The sequence below is a fragment of the Tiliqua scincoides genome, chromosome 2 (genome assembly GCF_035046505.1).
Source record: "Tiliqua scincoides isolate rTilSci1 chromosome 2, rTilSci1.hap2, whole genome shotgun sequence".
NCBI lineage: Eukaryota > Metazoa > Chordata > Lepidosauria > Squamata > Scincidae > Tiliqua > Tiliqua scincoides.
Window position 1 is genome coordinate 63,516,618 of NC_089822.1, and position 12,393 is coordinate 63,529,010.

The 12,393-nt window shown below is 40.9% G+C and overlaps 1 protein-coding gene across 2 annotated transcripts in view; it reads right to left on the reverse strand.

The window, feature by feature from the left end:
* Window positions 1-12,393, reverse strand: part of DAPK1 (death associated protein kinase 1) — a 94,288-nt gene that overhangs the window by 76,198 nt on the left and 5,697 nt on the right. The window lies entirely within an intron of this gene.

A 12,393-nucleotide genomic window follows, 5' to 3' on the forward strand; every position in this document is an offset into this window, starting at 1 on the left:
TCAAAGAAACAAGAATATGGCATAGTTATCTGGAAAGAATAACTCAACTATTTAATTATAACACTCTTCACAAATGACCTATTGACCTATTCCTCTGGTATATAATATAATTTTCTTTTGAAATCTCATTAGACTGTGTTAATGATTAATGCTATTGAATTACTCTGGAGTTCATGCTGGAGAGAGATACTACACTATAATAAAACTATTCTTTTAACAAGACTATATTGTAGACACATTCATATAAGTAGTTTTACTGGTATCCAGTGAATTTCAGCAAATTAGTAATCTACAAGAAGGACACCTAGGAAGGACCTTTGTTTTCTCCATGAATTCAATGTTAATGGAACGAATAGTTTAAGAAGCATAAAAATATATATCTCTCTGTCTTGCTCCAAATTGAACTTCCCTTGCTTCCTGAACTTAAAAATGATAGTAAAGTGTATAATTTTACTATACTTTGAGGATAAAAGATAAAACCTAAGGGATGTAGTTTGTTTCAGTGCTCACCTGGTACTAACATGGTTAGCATTGCCAAGACCTTCTCTAAAGTATGTAGCGTCTAAAACTTTTAAATGCTCCAAAAAAAAAAAAAATGAGAGAATACAGCAGTTGCTTCTCCTAACAGTTGTGTGGCAATTCCTGCTCCTTCCCCAGCTCCAGTGATGTAAGGAAGGTTGGAGATAGCTGGGTGTACTTTCAGCTCCTGAGCAAGAATGAGCACCTGAAAAGAAGAGGACGAGTTCTACTTGGCTGCAATGCCCAGAATGCAATAGGCAAGTTGACGCTCTCTGTGTTCCAGAAATGGGAGCCATGTAAGGCAAGATTGGCAATCACTATTTTGACTTGACAATAAAAGCCAAGCCAAAGTTGTGCCCTTGCTTAGAATAAACAGATGGTAACTTTCAGTTCTTATGCATCTGTATAATTAAAAAAAATATTCTCTCACAGGCAAATTTTCTAATAACCTGGAGACATAGTTGACCAGCAGCCCAATCCTAACTAAATCCCCATGTGGCGATGCAGCACACCAGTGTGGCTACACTGCATCCCACAGGGGATTTTTGGCTGCTGGAGGTCTCCTTGGGATAAAACCCAGCAGCTTCAATGGGTCAAGTCAGACCTGCACCGGCAATATTGCTGGTGCAAGTCTTCATTGATCTGTGTAGGTGGATCAGGCTGGGGGGGGCTGGATACTGTGCCTGGTGGGGCCACCAGTCCTGCCCCAGGCTGAGCTACCCTCCTCTACCCCTGCACTGGATTTATCTGATCCAGCAGGCACCTTAACTTTGTGCCAGTGGAACACAGTTCTACTGGCACAGTAGTTGATGAAGATTGGGTCATAAGACTGAAATGTGGGTTTGGGGTGGAGGGTAGGGAAACCCATTTGTGAAGTGAGTAAAAACTTGTGGTGCAGATAAGCCTATCTGAATTCTCTCTTTTCTACTGAGATTTCAGTTTAAGATTAAACACCAATAATCCAGTTTTGTTGCATTCTGCACTTTGGGCTTTGCTTTAACAGCATCATGCTAAGAATTAGCAAGTATAAGCAACATACAGGTAGCCTCAACCCAAGAGACAAAAACTATGGAAGGTACAGTTCTATACTGAAAATGACTAAAACTGTCCCCTCCATCCTTCACGGAGCTCTAAGAAACGGACAGCCCAATCCTAATGGGGCTGCCCATGTCGCAGTACAGCACTGTTCCCTTACCGTGGGTCAAGCCCCAGCAGTCACTATGATCTGGACCCTCATTTTCGCAGGCCTGTATTATCAATTGTGGGGTTAAGCCCTGAAGATCACAAACCCTGACCATTAGTTCTTCAAGAAGTACCCTGAAAGTATATCTGTTCTTGTTGGTACTATAATGGGTATAAAGGCAGTTGCACTGCATCAGAAGTTATGCAACCCTTTTGGTTACTGCATGTGTTCTTGTCTGCTTTACAGAAGCACAGCACGCAGCACTGAGGGTAGTGAAGCTGCTGATCTGCTCTGCAATTTGTTTTTATTCGATTCCTGTTGTATTATATTTATTATTTGATAGCTGTACATTTTATCTTATTTTTATCATGCACAGCACTGTGTGCTTTGTAGAAAGGTGGTATACAAAATATATATAAATATTAAACACAGTCTGGCTTTTGACATACCATAATTTTTTTCCCCCACAATGCATGGTCAAATTATCATCTGTTGGGAAGCTGCATTCAGGAGAACATACTGTTAGAAAGGGGCAATCTGTATCAAATGCAGTTTCAAAGTACAGTAGGTTTGCCACACCTGGGTTGAGAAATCACAAGGGGGGAAAGGGAGGGGCTGTATGTAGGTCAACTACAAAGAATATACGATAGCTAACTCAACAGAAAACAATCTTCTAAGGAAGTTTCTGGAACAGTGACAATCAGTACTTATCTGCCATTGCCCTGCTATGAACAGGTACACTGCCCTGGGATAGAAAGGCAGGAGGTAAGAAATGAGCACTATTGAAGAGAAACAATAAGCATTGGGTAAAGGTTGTAGGCAACAGCAAGAAAAAAGCATAGCAAGGTGGAGAAAGACAGGAACATGTTGCGCAATCCATGCAGCTGACAGCTGCCCACGGAGGCAGGCATGTTCTTAGTTCTCTCACCCTTACTTTGCAATTCATGTCTCACTGAGCTAAATAAGACTTATTTCTAGAAATGTTTGAAAATGGTGTTATTTACCTTGCTCAGAAGTAAGCCCTTTCTGTTCAGTAAGACTAAGGGTGTAATCCTGTCTTACGCATCGGAAACAAACACCTCTATTTATTTCTGATTGGACATACATAAGACTATACTGTACTGTAAGAGCAAACAACAAATGATGTGGCAACATAAGCAATATTGCCAGTCAAGGCACTGCAGCTTGCGATAACATCCAGGTAAGAGGCAAGTGAGCACAGTTTGTGCTCTGTTTTCTAAACTATGGGTTACAACAAAGCCTGGTTTGGTGCAATACCTGAACTAGGCTTGTGTCTGTTACTGAGAGGTTTCTAAGCTGAAACTAGAAATACTATCAACAATAAATGTTAATATTCTGACTCCTTTCTTCAATACTAAGGCTGCATTCCTAAACATACATTTGGAAATAATCCTAATCAACTATACTTTCTGTAAAGATACTTAAGCTTGTTTCACAAGTCTCCCAAGTTTAATTGCTTTTTCTAGTACAAGGGCGTCAAACATGGGGCCCGTGGAAACTTTTTATTCGACCCTCGGTCTCTCAGCTGCTGAGCAGTGCTGAGGTGTTACTGCTAAATTGGGCTCTCAATATGGGATAAAGATATTGGGCTCTCAATATGATAAAGATTTGCATGTTTTCTCTTCTGTCATTTGTAGTTATTGAATTTCTAAGTGAGAAAAAAGTGCTTATTTTTGCTTATGAGTTGTTTAATGACATCACTTCCCGCCTAATGACATCTCTTCCGGTCCTCAGCAGGCATCATAAATGCCATTCGGTCCTCAGTATGAAACCAGTTTGAAACCCCTGTTCTAGTATATCATGTGTACAAAATGTATCCATACAACTGTTCTAATAGTATTTTGGGGGTGGGGGGGATGAACACATGAAGAAGGAGGGCTTCCTACAAGTCCATTTTTCTAGACATCTTTGTTTACAACAGTGACCTGTTTGATCAATTTCAAAGAAACACTCTGCAGTTGTTAAATCATTCTCTCAATAAATCTTTTCTGTTCTCAAAAATCAAACACTCACTCACTGAATTGGAGGACAGCATAACCCCGTCCAAAAATATAATAGTGACAAGGACAGTACATATGCGAGAAAGTTGTGGGCAACTAAACTGCAGCTGTCAGCTGCTTTACAGATCTCCTACTGATATAGTTAATTCATTCACTAGAAAACATGACTTAAAAAAAACTTATGGCTACAGGCTTAGTTGATCAGATGTAGGGAACTGTTATCACAGCAACTAAGCAATTAGGTCAAGCATTGCTCTTTAAGTTAATTTTGAGCTAGATGAAGGTCAAGAAATGCATGAGAAGAGACAAATGAAGATTTATTCCGATCATCCTAACTTTTACAAGGCTTCCAGCAACAGTAATTAGCATTTTAAATACTGTATTCATAGAAGACACACAATTTTGTCTGCAAACAAAGTGTGCTAACTAATGTTGGCCAATAAGCCAGGGGATAACAAGCTGATGCTTATGAGCTGTGTGCTATTCTTGTGCAGTTAAAAAGCAGTTTCTGAACAAAGGGGCTGATACATGGTCTCTTATTGGGAATTAAATTCCCAGTGTGTATACATGATGGAAGGGCCTGTTTTTTCCTTGGTTACTGAGAAAGTGAACAGAGGAAAACATGTGTTTAAATATGTCCTAGACTTTCAGAGTCTTAGCTCAAACAATGGGATGTGAGCCATCAAACATAATTTAGCTATTGCACCTCTTACTCTATTCCTTCACTACTGGCCTCATCAAAACTCTCGTCCCTCACCATCTGTGGAACATACTTGGATCCTGACAACCACAGGAGACAGGAAAGGAAGGTGACTGATGGAGACTAGGGGCCCAAACCTATCCAACTTTCCAGTCCCAATGCAGCAGCAGTGCAGACCCAAGGTAAATGAACAAACATTCCCTTTCCTTGAGGAGGCCTCTGTGATTGTGCCCCCACCACAGGATGCAGTGCACTGCCCCAATGGCATGGTTGCATCAGCGCTGGAAAGTTGGATAGGATTGGGCCCATAGTGAGGAATGAAGGCAAAAAGCACAGTGGCCACATTCTGTAAGGCAGAGCTCTGTGTGAGGACCTCACAATTCCATCCATTTGCCTCCCAGTAGGAGACCCTTTACTATTGCAAGGAATAAGGAAGAAGTGGTCTGGGAACAAGAAACATGACAATAAGTGGTAATGGGATGAGAACGGCTAACACCACTAGTAGTAGAGCAGGGTTAGGAGTATTAGATAACAGCTGCCAAAATGAATCCTGAAAGCCTGGCCTACCTGGCATTTCCTTTAAGCATATATGGTGAAATAGTATAATAGTATGGGATTTGTGGAAGGATATAGTGGGATGTATTAAAGACATAATTGATGGTGGATTGCAACCACCACTTTTAATCTTATTATGTTGCTTTGATTCGTATATAAAAGTATCACACTTAGCAAGTCACTTAGCAATAGACAGCAAGTCTAACACCTGTCATGGATGCAAAACTCTTTACCATTGATTAATACTCAGATTAGAGAATTTATTTTCTTACATCAGCATTGTATAATGATATGTTTTAAAGGAACATGGGAAGGATATACCTGTCTAACAGTTTAGATTGATTCCAAAAAGTTTGGGCTCAATTTATTTTGTATTAAACTTAATAAACATCAGACAATAACCAAAATATATTCACTCTGATCCAATAGCTTTTTTGCTTCAAGTATTGATTCTGTATCTTCTTGCTTCATTCAGAAGGAAATTTATTTGTACATTATATGGAAATATTATATGCAATATATTTTGATGTTTTGAAGTTAATCATTTAATTATTACCAGAGTAATGCTACAGAGTAATACTACTACAGGCACTAGCTTAACCATCTCACATTTGATAATTTTCCCTTCATCTACTGTTGTGGCTACTGATAGAACATTATCTGCAGTCTTAAGAAATCACATTCATAAATGCTGACTTGTACATTAACATTGGGACAAATGTTTCCTTTGGGATATGCTGTCAAACTAAATAAAAGAGTAAGAACAATTTTTCTTCCCTCAAATCTATGCAGACTTAGAACAAAAGCCAGCAAATTGTCAAGACAAACTAACTTATATGCTTACAATGAAAAAACACCTCCACTTTGAAGCAATCATCTTGGAAACAAGTAAATAAATGCCAAATAGGGTGATATTGATAGCTTAAGAATAGCTAAAATACAATTGCTATGCAATTATTTTTCAAGAATATACAGGTGCAGGCTATTTATCCACAGATTTTTTATCTGCAGATTTGTCTCAATGCGAATGGGGTGGGGAACCGAAAGCCACACACACCTTTACCTCCTTTGCCCTGCGCTGGCATCTTGCTCCATTTCCAGGTAGTCCAAAACACTGCAAAAAGGCTCTGCCTCACCCAGGCAGGGAAATAGCCCTGGAGTCCTGGAAGAGGTTCGCCTTGCAAAGGAACAGTAACACCCCTGGAGTGTTCAGCTAAGAGGCTGAAGAAGGGAAGGGGGGCTGAAAATCTCTGTAGCCAGAACACATGCAGCAAGGTGGAGCTCTCTCTCTCACTCACTCACTCACACAGGGCAGGTGTGGTAGTAACAGAGGGGATTTCTTTAAAAAACCCAGGGGGTGTTTGCCAAATTCCCCCCCATTGAGATGGTGCAGGCAATCACCGACACAAGCAAGCCTTCCCACCAAGCAAAGCAAGAGATATAGCCTACAATTCTCTCCACACTTTCCTGGGAGTAAGCCCCATTGACTACAATGGGGCTTACTTCTGAGTAGAAACGCATTTGGCTGGACTCTTAAAAGATTAGCATCCTATGTGAAGGAAGCCAGGCAGCTGGCAAAGGGGAAGGCTGAGTATGGAGGGGAGGGGATTGATAACAGTTAACTTAGTTTCCTTCCATCTGGAAGTGTCAGGCTGCAGTGTATTTGCATAACTCTATCGAATTTAGCACAACACATTTTTCTTAATTGCGCCGAGTCACAGAACGGAACTAACACGGATAAATAGGCTCCACCTGTATCATTTTTAAAGTGTCATTTACATATACCTGCAACAGCAGGGGGGCAATGATTGGTTAGGAAAGGCCATATGATTTGGCCCTGCCTATGTGTTTCTGGTATTCACACACACACACACACCATAGTCATGCAAGGTTGCACCATGGGAAGCTGACCACATGTACACACAAATGGGATCTTAGCTACTATGGACTGTGAATACTACTGTGAAACCCAATTCTGAAATTCAGGTCAACGTTCAGAGTAGTAGGGCAGATGATGGGCATATCAGACAGCCTGCCCACATTGTAATTTTTCCAGCTCCCTAGGTGGGAACAGTCCTTCAGGGCTATTCTACATACATGGTGGCTCAGCAGCCTGATGCTTAAAACTGGGAAGGGAATGCAGATGAAGACACAATAATTCTCCCTGGCAATTCAAAAGATTCCTTTATCTCTATTAACAATGGTCTCCTTGCTAACAGGACCAACAAGGCAGGCATCAGAAAGCTAGCACCAGATCAGTATACACTGCAGTACATACTGTACATTCATAAGGCTTCTGTCTGCTGCACAGGTATCCAGGTCAATCCTTTCAACTTTCACATAAATTTGTACTCCCTCCACATATATTAGACATAAGTGGTTTCTGGAATCATACAGCCACAATGCCCATGTTGCATGCTATAGACTAGAGAACAGCTACCGCACCCACTGAGATCAGCAAGTCTCTTAATTCCAGTGTTCAATGTGCTCTACAGTCTTATCATATCTTCTGAAAAACTCCATACGGCGGTTCATGATTCACAGTTTACAGGTGATGAAAAGATGAGAAACAGGGGTTAAAATAAATGCCTTTTGAGTGTGTCAGCTCAGTAGAAACTGGCCTTTTTCGCTGGGATTTAAATCACTGATTTAAAACCAATCAACTCTGCTGCACGGTTTGTGTTTAAATTATTTTTTGCTAGTCAAGCCCTGAAGCTAGAAGCAATCCCAGCTTGAAGGAGAAACTGCTTTTGGAGAGGCCATTTGCAGGAGAGAATTGTCCAACATGGGAGTCTTGAAACAGCACAGCTGCTCTTTCCAACAGGTGTCTTATGTGCCCCATTTCCATGCGTCTTGGTGAACACAAGGTTAGGAAGATGTATGTGCCAAAATAATACGTAGTTCTGCACTAAATGATCAGAACATGCACTTTTGTGTGTTTCAGATGCAAGGTTTAGCATACCATTTCACAAGCTCTGCACTGTTTAGGACTCTGAAAAAGAATGCATACCAAAAATCATTCCAAACCTAGGACAGCTAAGTCAGGTTCTTTCTTCATTTCTATACTACAGTCTCTATTAGAGTGTGTGCAATTGTGTCTCCCCTCTGTACTTCCGTACCCAGCCAGGCACTATATACGGGCCTTTTCAATTAGGACTTATAAATGAATCACACGAGGAACAGTGCGATAGAACAACTATACTAAATGGTAGAAGAGAAAGCACCCAGTAGGCATACCTCAGATATCTGGGCCGATTATTACTGGCATGCCTTCCTGAGAAAGCACTCAACCACAGTTAAAATTCCAGCCAAACTGAAAATGTTATTGCTGAAGGCAGGTTTCATCCCATGCTGGTTTAACCTGCTTATTTGGAGACCAGAAGCTTCTTCTACTGCTGCTTGCTAAAAGGAGGAAATTATAGTCACATGGGTAAACTGTAGTGAATGTCAGTCCATATGATGAGTTCACCAGACAATACTCATTTAGGGCTACCCAAAGCCACTAGAACAGAGATGTCAAACATCCAGCCCACAAGCCCACAACCACAACTGTGATTCATCCATTCAGATATCTTGCTAAATTGTAGTTATGTATACAAATCCACTTCAACCCCTGGGTTGTCATGATGAATGACAAACTTGGTTTGCAATCTAGACATTAAACTAAACTATGGTCAAATTTCCTTAAGCATGGTTTGGTGTGGTATCTCTGCTCAGTCAGCATGAAGGCAGCATGGCCTCACTGAAAATTCAGTTCCTTGTATTCAAAATGAAGCAGGGCACCCTGGGAATAAGTCACTGCACAAGCTAATAGCCTGATCAATCTGCACATGGTACAGCCCTTTTGCAGATGTCACCAAGACTGAATCTGCGTGTATCAGGTAATAGGAATATCTGTGGTTCCTTCAGATATTTAACTTTAAAATAAGCACCTACTTCAAACATGATTGTATTTTGTTACCCTCTTGTTCACCACAGAACATGTTACAATGGACAGAGTGAGCCAGTCAAATGAAAAGAATACTGCTTCTTGTTGGCATCCTTCAGTCTCGGAAGACTATGGTATTGCACTCTGAATAGTGTTCTGGAACAGAGTGTCCTCTCCAGTGCCCGAAGCCTGGGTAAAGTAGATATGGAGGATAGACTGTTACCCATGCAGCAAATCCCCCCTCTCCACGTCGCTGAAATGGTCCAATGGAAAGGCAGAAGCCAATACGGTTGGTTCCAGCGACGTCGCAGGAGTTGCCAGAACGTGACTGTGTTCAGCCATGAACTACCTCAGGGAGTCTGGCTCCGGATTTTGCCTCGAGGTTGACTCCTGAAGCCTTTTCCATAACTGGATGTAGCCACAAGGCAGTGGAGGTTTGGGATCAGAGTTTTCCTTCTCTCAGATGAGCTGCCTTCCCAGGCTAACGAGTCCCATCCAGCAGGTGGCTGTTCAGTCGCCTCTTACAACAAGTACAGCCAAACTGAGGGCCTATTCTTATCCCCAGCCCTCAGGGGGCTTACAAGTGTTTATTCCAAAAATAATACTTACAATACTGCTTACAAGTGTTTATTCCAAAAAAGTTGAAAATTCCATGGGTGCTTTCTGTATATAAGATACCAAAAGATTGACTCAAATGGATCTATTTCCTAAGTACTTGCACTGTAAGATAACATCCAATTCCTGGATTTAGAGCTGGGACGCAAACAAGTGGGCACAATTCAGTCAAAAGTAAGCATTGTTAAGTGCTTTTGATTTCAACTGAACATTTCAATGAAACAAAAACAAATTAAGTCATGATGCTTAGTCAGAATTCACCTTTTTTGCTAGGCATGAAATTGAAAAAAGTTGGAACTAAAAAAACTAATTTTGACTAAGCATAATCAAAACTTTGGGGACTTAAGTTAGTCACAGTTTGTCTCATTGATCTCAATGGTGCTTAGCCATAATTCATTTCTTTTGGATACACACAACCCAAAACTAATTTTGAAAACAGAGCACTGAACAGTAAAATCTGAAGTTGAATATTTTAATACTAAGAAAATACAAGACTTTTGTATAAGGATTAAAAGTAAATTTAAAATCAGTTACTTAAAAGATTAAATCACTACAACCTGAGAATTTAATATATGATATAAGGACAAAATTTAAAATCACAGTTTTTAAAAGAAGCAGAAATGTATCTTAAAGGAACTTAAAGGAACTCATTATAAGATTCTTAAAGGAATTAGCAGTAGCAGCAGCTGATAAAGTGGACTTTACCACTTGAGACTGCAGGTGAACAACCACATTTTCAAATGCTTCCCTACATAAAAAGATTCTGTATAAGTAGGGGGAAACTAGCACAACAGTGAGAAGTCTGCCTAGAACTGCTCTTCCTGCTGTGCTGGGAGTTTTTTTTGTTTTGTTTTTTTAAGCTAGCAGGGAGTTGCTTAACTTAAGAATTCATGAACATAATCCTCCATCTTCAGAATTAAGCAACACAGTTCTTTCTAGTACTTCACTGTTCTGCATGTGTAGACCAGGACTAAGTGACATCTTGCAAAGAATCAGCACATCTGCATGCTGAGAATGGCTTCAGATGTCAGTTCTCATTATTCAAGATCTAACTTGCTATTTGACAAAAGCTTAATTTCTTAAGGGGGAAAATCATTCCATCATATTTCCAAAAAGATACTACAGAAAAATAGTTGTAAACATTCCACTTTGCAATTTTCAATCAACTAGCCCAATGCAAATAATGCATTAAAATGAAAGCTGTGAAAAATTAATTTTCATAGCAAATCAAGTATTTGCTCATCTCAGTTACGTACATACAAAAATTAGAATTTTGTAGGATTTCAGGCACATCACAATGAACCGACAGCCATTCGTTCTGTCCTTATGATAAGGCAGGGGTGCCCAAACCCTGGCCTGGGGGCCATTTGCAGCCATCAGAGACTTCCAATCTGGCCTGTGGAGAGCCTACAAGGAGCCTCTGGCCCTCCAGAGACTTGCTGGAGCCCGCGATAGCCCAATGCAACTGCACTCATTGTGAGGTCGACTGTTCAACCTCTCACAAGGGCTGTGGGATGAGGGCTCCCTCCACTGCTTGCTGTTTCATGTCTGTGATGCAGCAACTGCAGCAAAGGAAAGGCTGGCCTTGCTTTGTGTCAGGCCTATACTAGAGCTATTGCAAGACCTTCATTCATTCATGTAAGTTCTGTCTCCAACATATTTACTTATGTAAATTTATTCAAATTTGAAATGTCAATTAATTCTTTTTTTCCCAGCCCCCAACACAGTGTCAGAGAGATAATGTGGCCCTCCTGCCAAAAAGTTTGGACACCCCTGTAATAAGACAACAGATTCAAGACAAAGCTACAGGTTAACAGTTAACTCCAGCAAATTTGTCCAAGATCATGCAGTGGCAACACTGAAAATGATCAATGACTGCACTGATCAGGCTCAAGGCGATTCTAATCCAAACAAATGCTGGGTGCTTTCACACTTCATTTTTCCATTCACCTTAACACTTTAATGACAAAAGCAGCATGAGTCATCCAAAAAGTCGATGCTACACATGTCCACCTCAGAACAAGAGACTTTTTAGAATTGATGTCCTATTACCATATACTGTTTCCAAATGCCCACTTGGACATGCATGCTGCTGGTAGCAGACTACACATGTGTGTCACATGGACGCGGAAGTAGTAGAAGTGTGGTGAGGGTGAATCTGAAGGTACCATTGCTGCAAACTGCAGCAACAGCTGCTTGCTGCTTCTGCTTCACAGCTTTGTTTTGATCTCCCCATTACCACTACTCAACTCACAGCTCCTGCAATTGAATCTTATCTCAGAAAGCTGAGAAAGATTAAAATTAAGGATATCCATTTTTCTTGCTTTTCCCTTACTATCCCTGACTCCACTCATTTGTATTCTTAAATTAGTCTCTCCCTCAATCTTCCCTTCTCCCAACAACGTTCATCTGGTCTCCTCCACCAATTCTGTCCCCTCTGCTGCCAAACTCATTCAATCTCTCACCTTTTCTCCCAGGATGACTCGAGAGTCTCTCTCACCCCTCCCAGTCTGTTCACTCTCAAGCTGCTGTCTCAGACCACCACTTTCTTATTGCACAATCCTGTGCATGTCTACTTAGAAGTAAGTACCACTAAGTTCAATGGGGCTTAGTCCCAGGTAAGTACAGTTCTAAATCCCTTCGCTCCCCCAAGCCCAGACACTTTGCCTACTGTACAAAGTGTTCAGATGTCAGACTTAATTCACCAGCACAGTTGAGCAACAGATACAGAGCCAAAGGAACAGGGTGCCCACTCATGAGTGTGGTTATCACCTTGCAAAGGAGCTGGGTGGTGGCTAACAATGTGCTGGCTGGGTGCAAGGAAAAACACAGTGATCACCTAATGTGAAATTCATTTTCCAGGTTTCAAGGC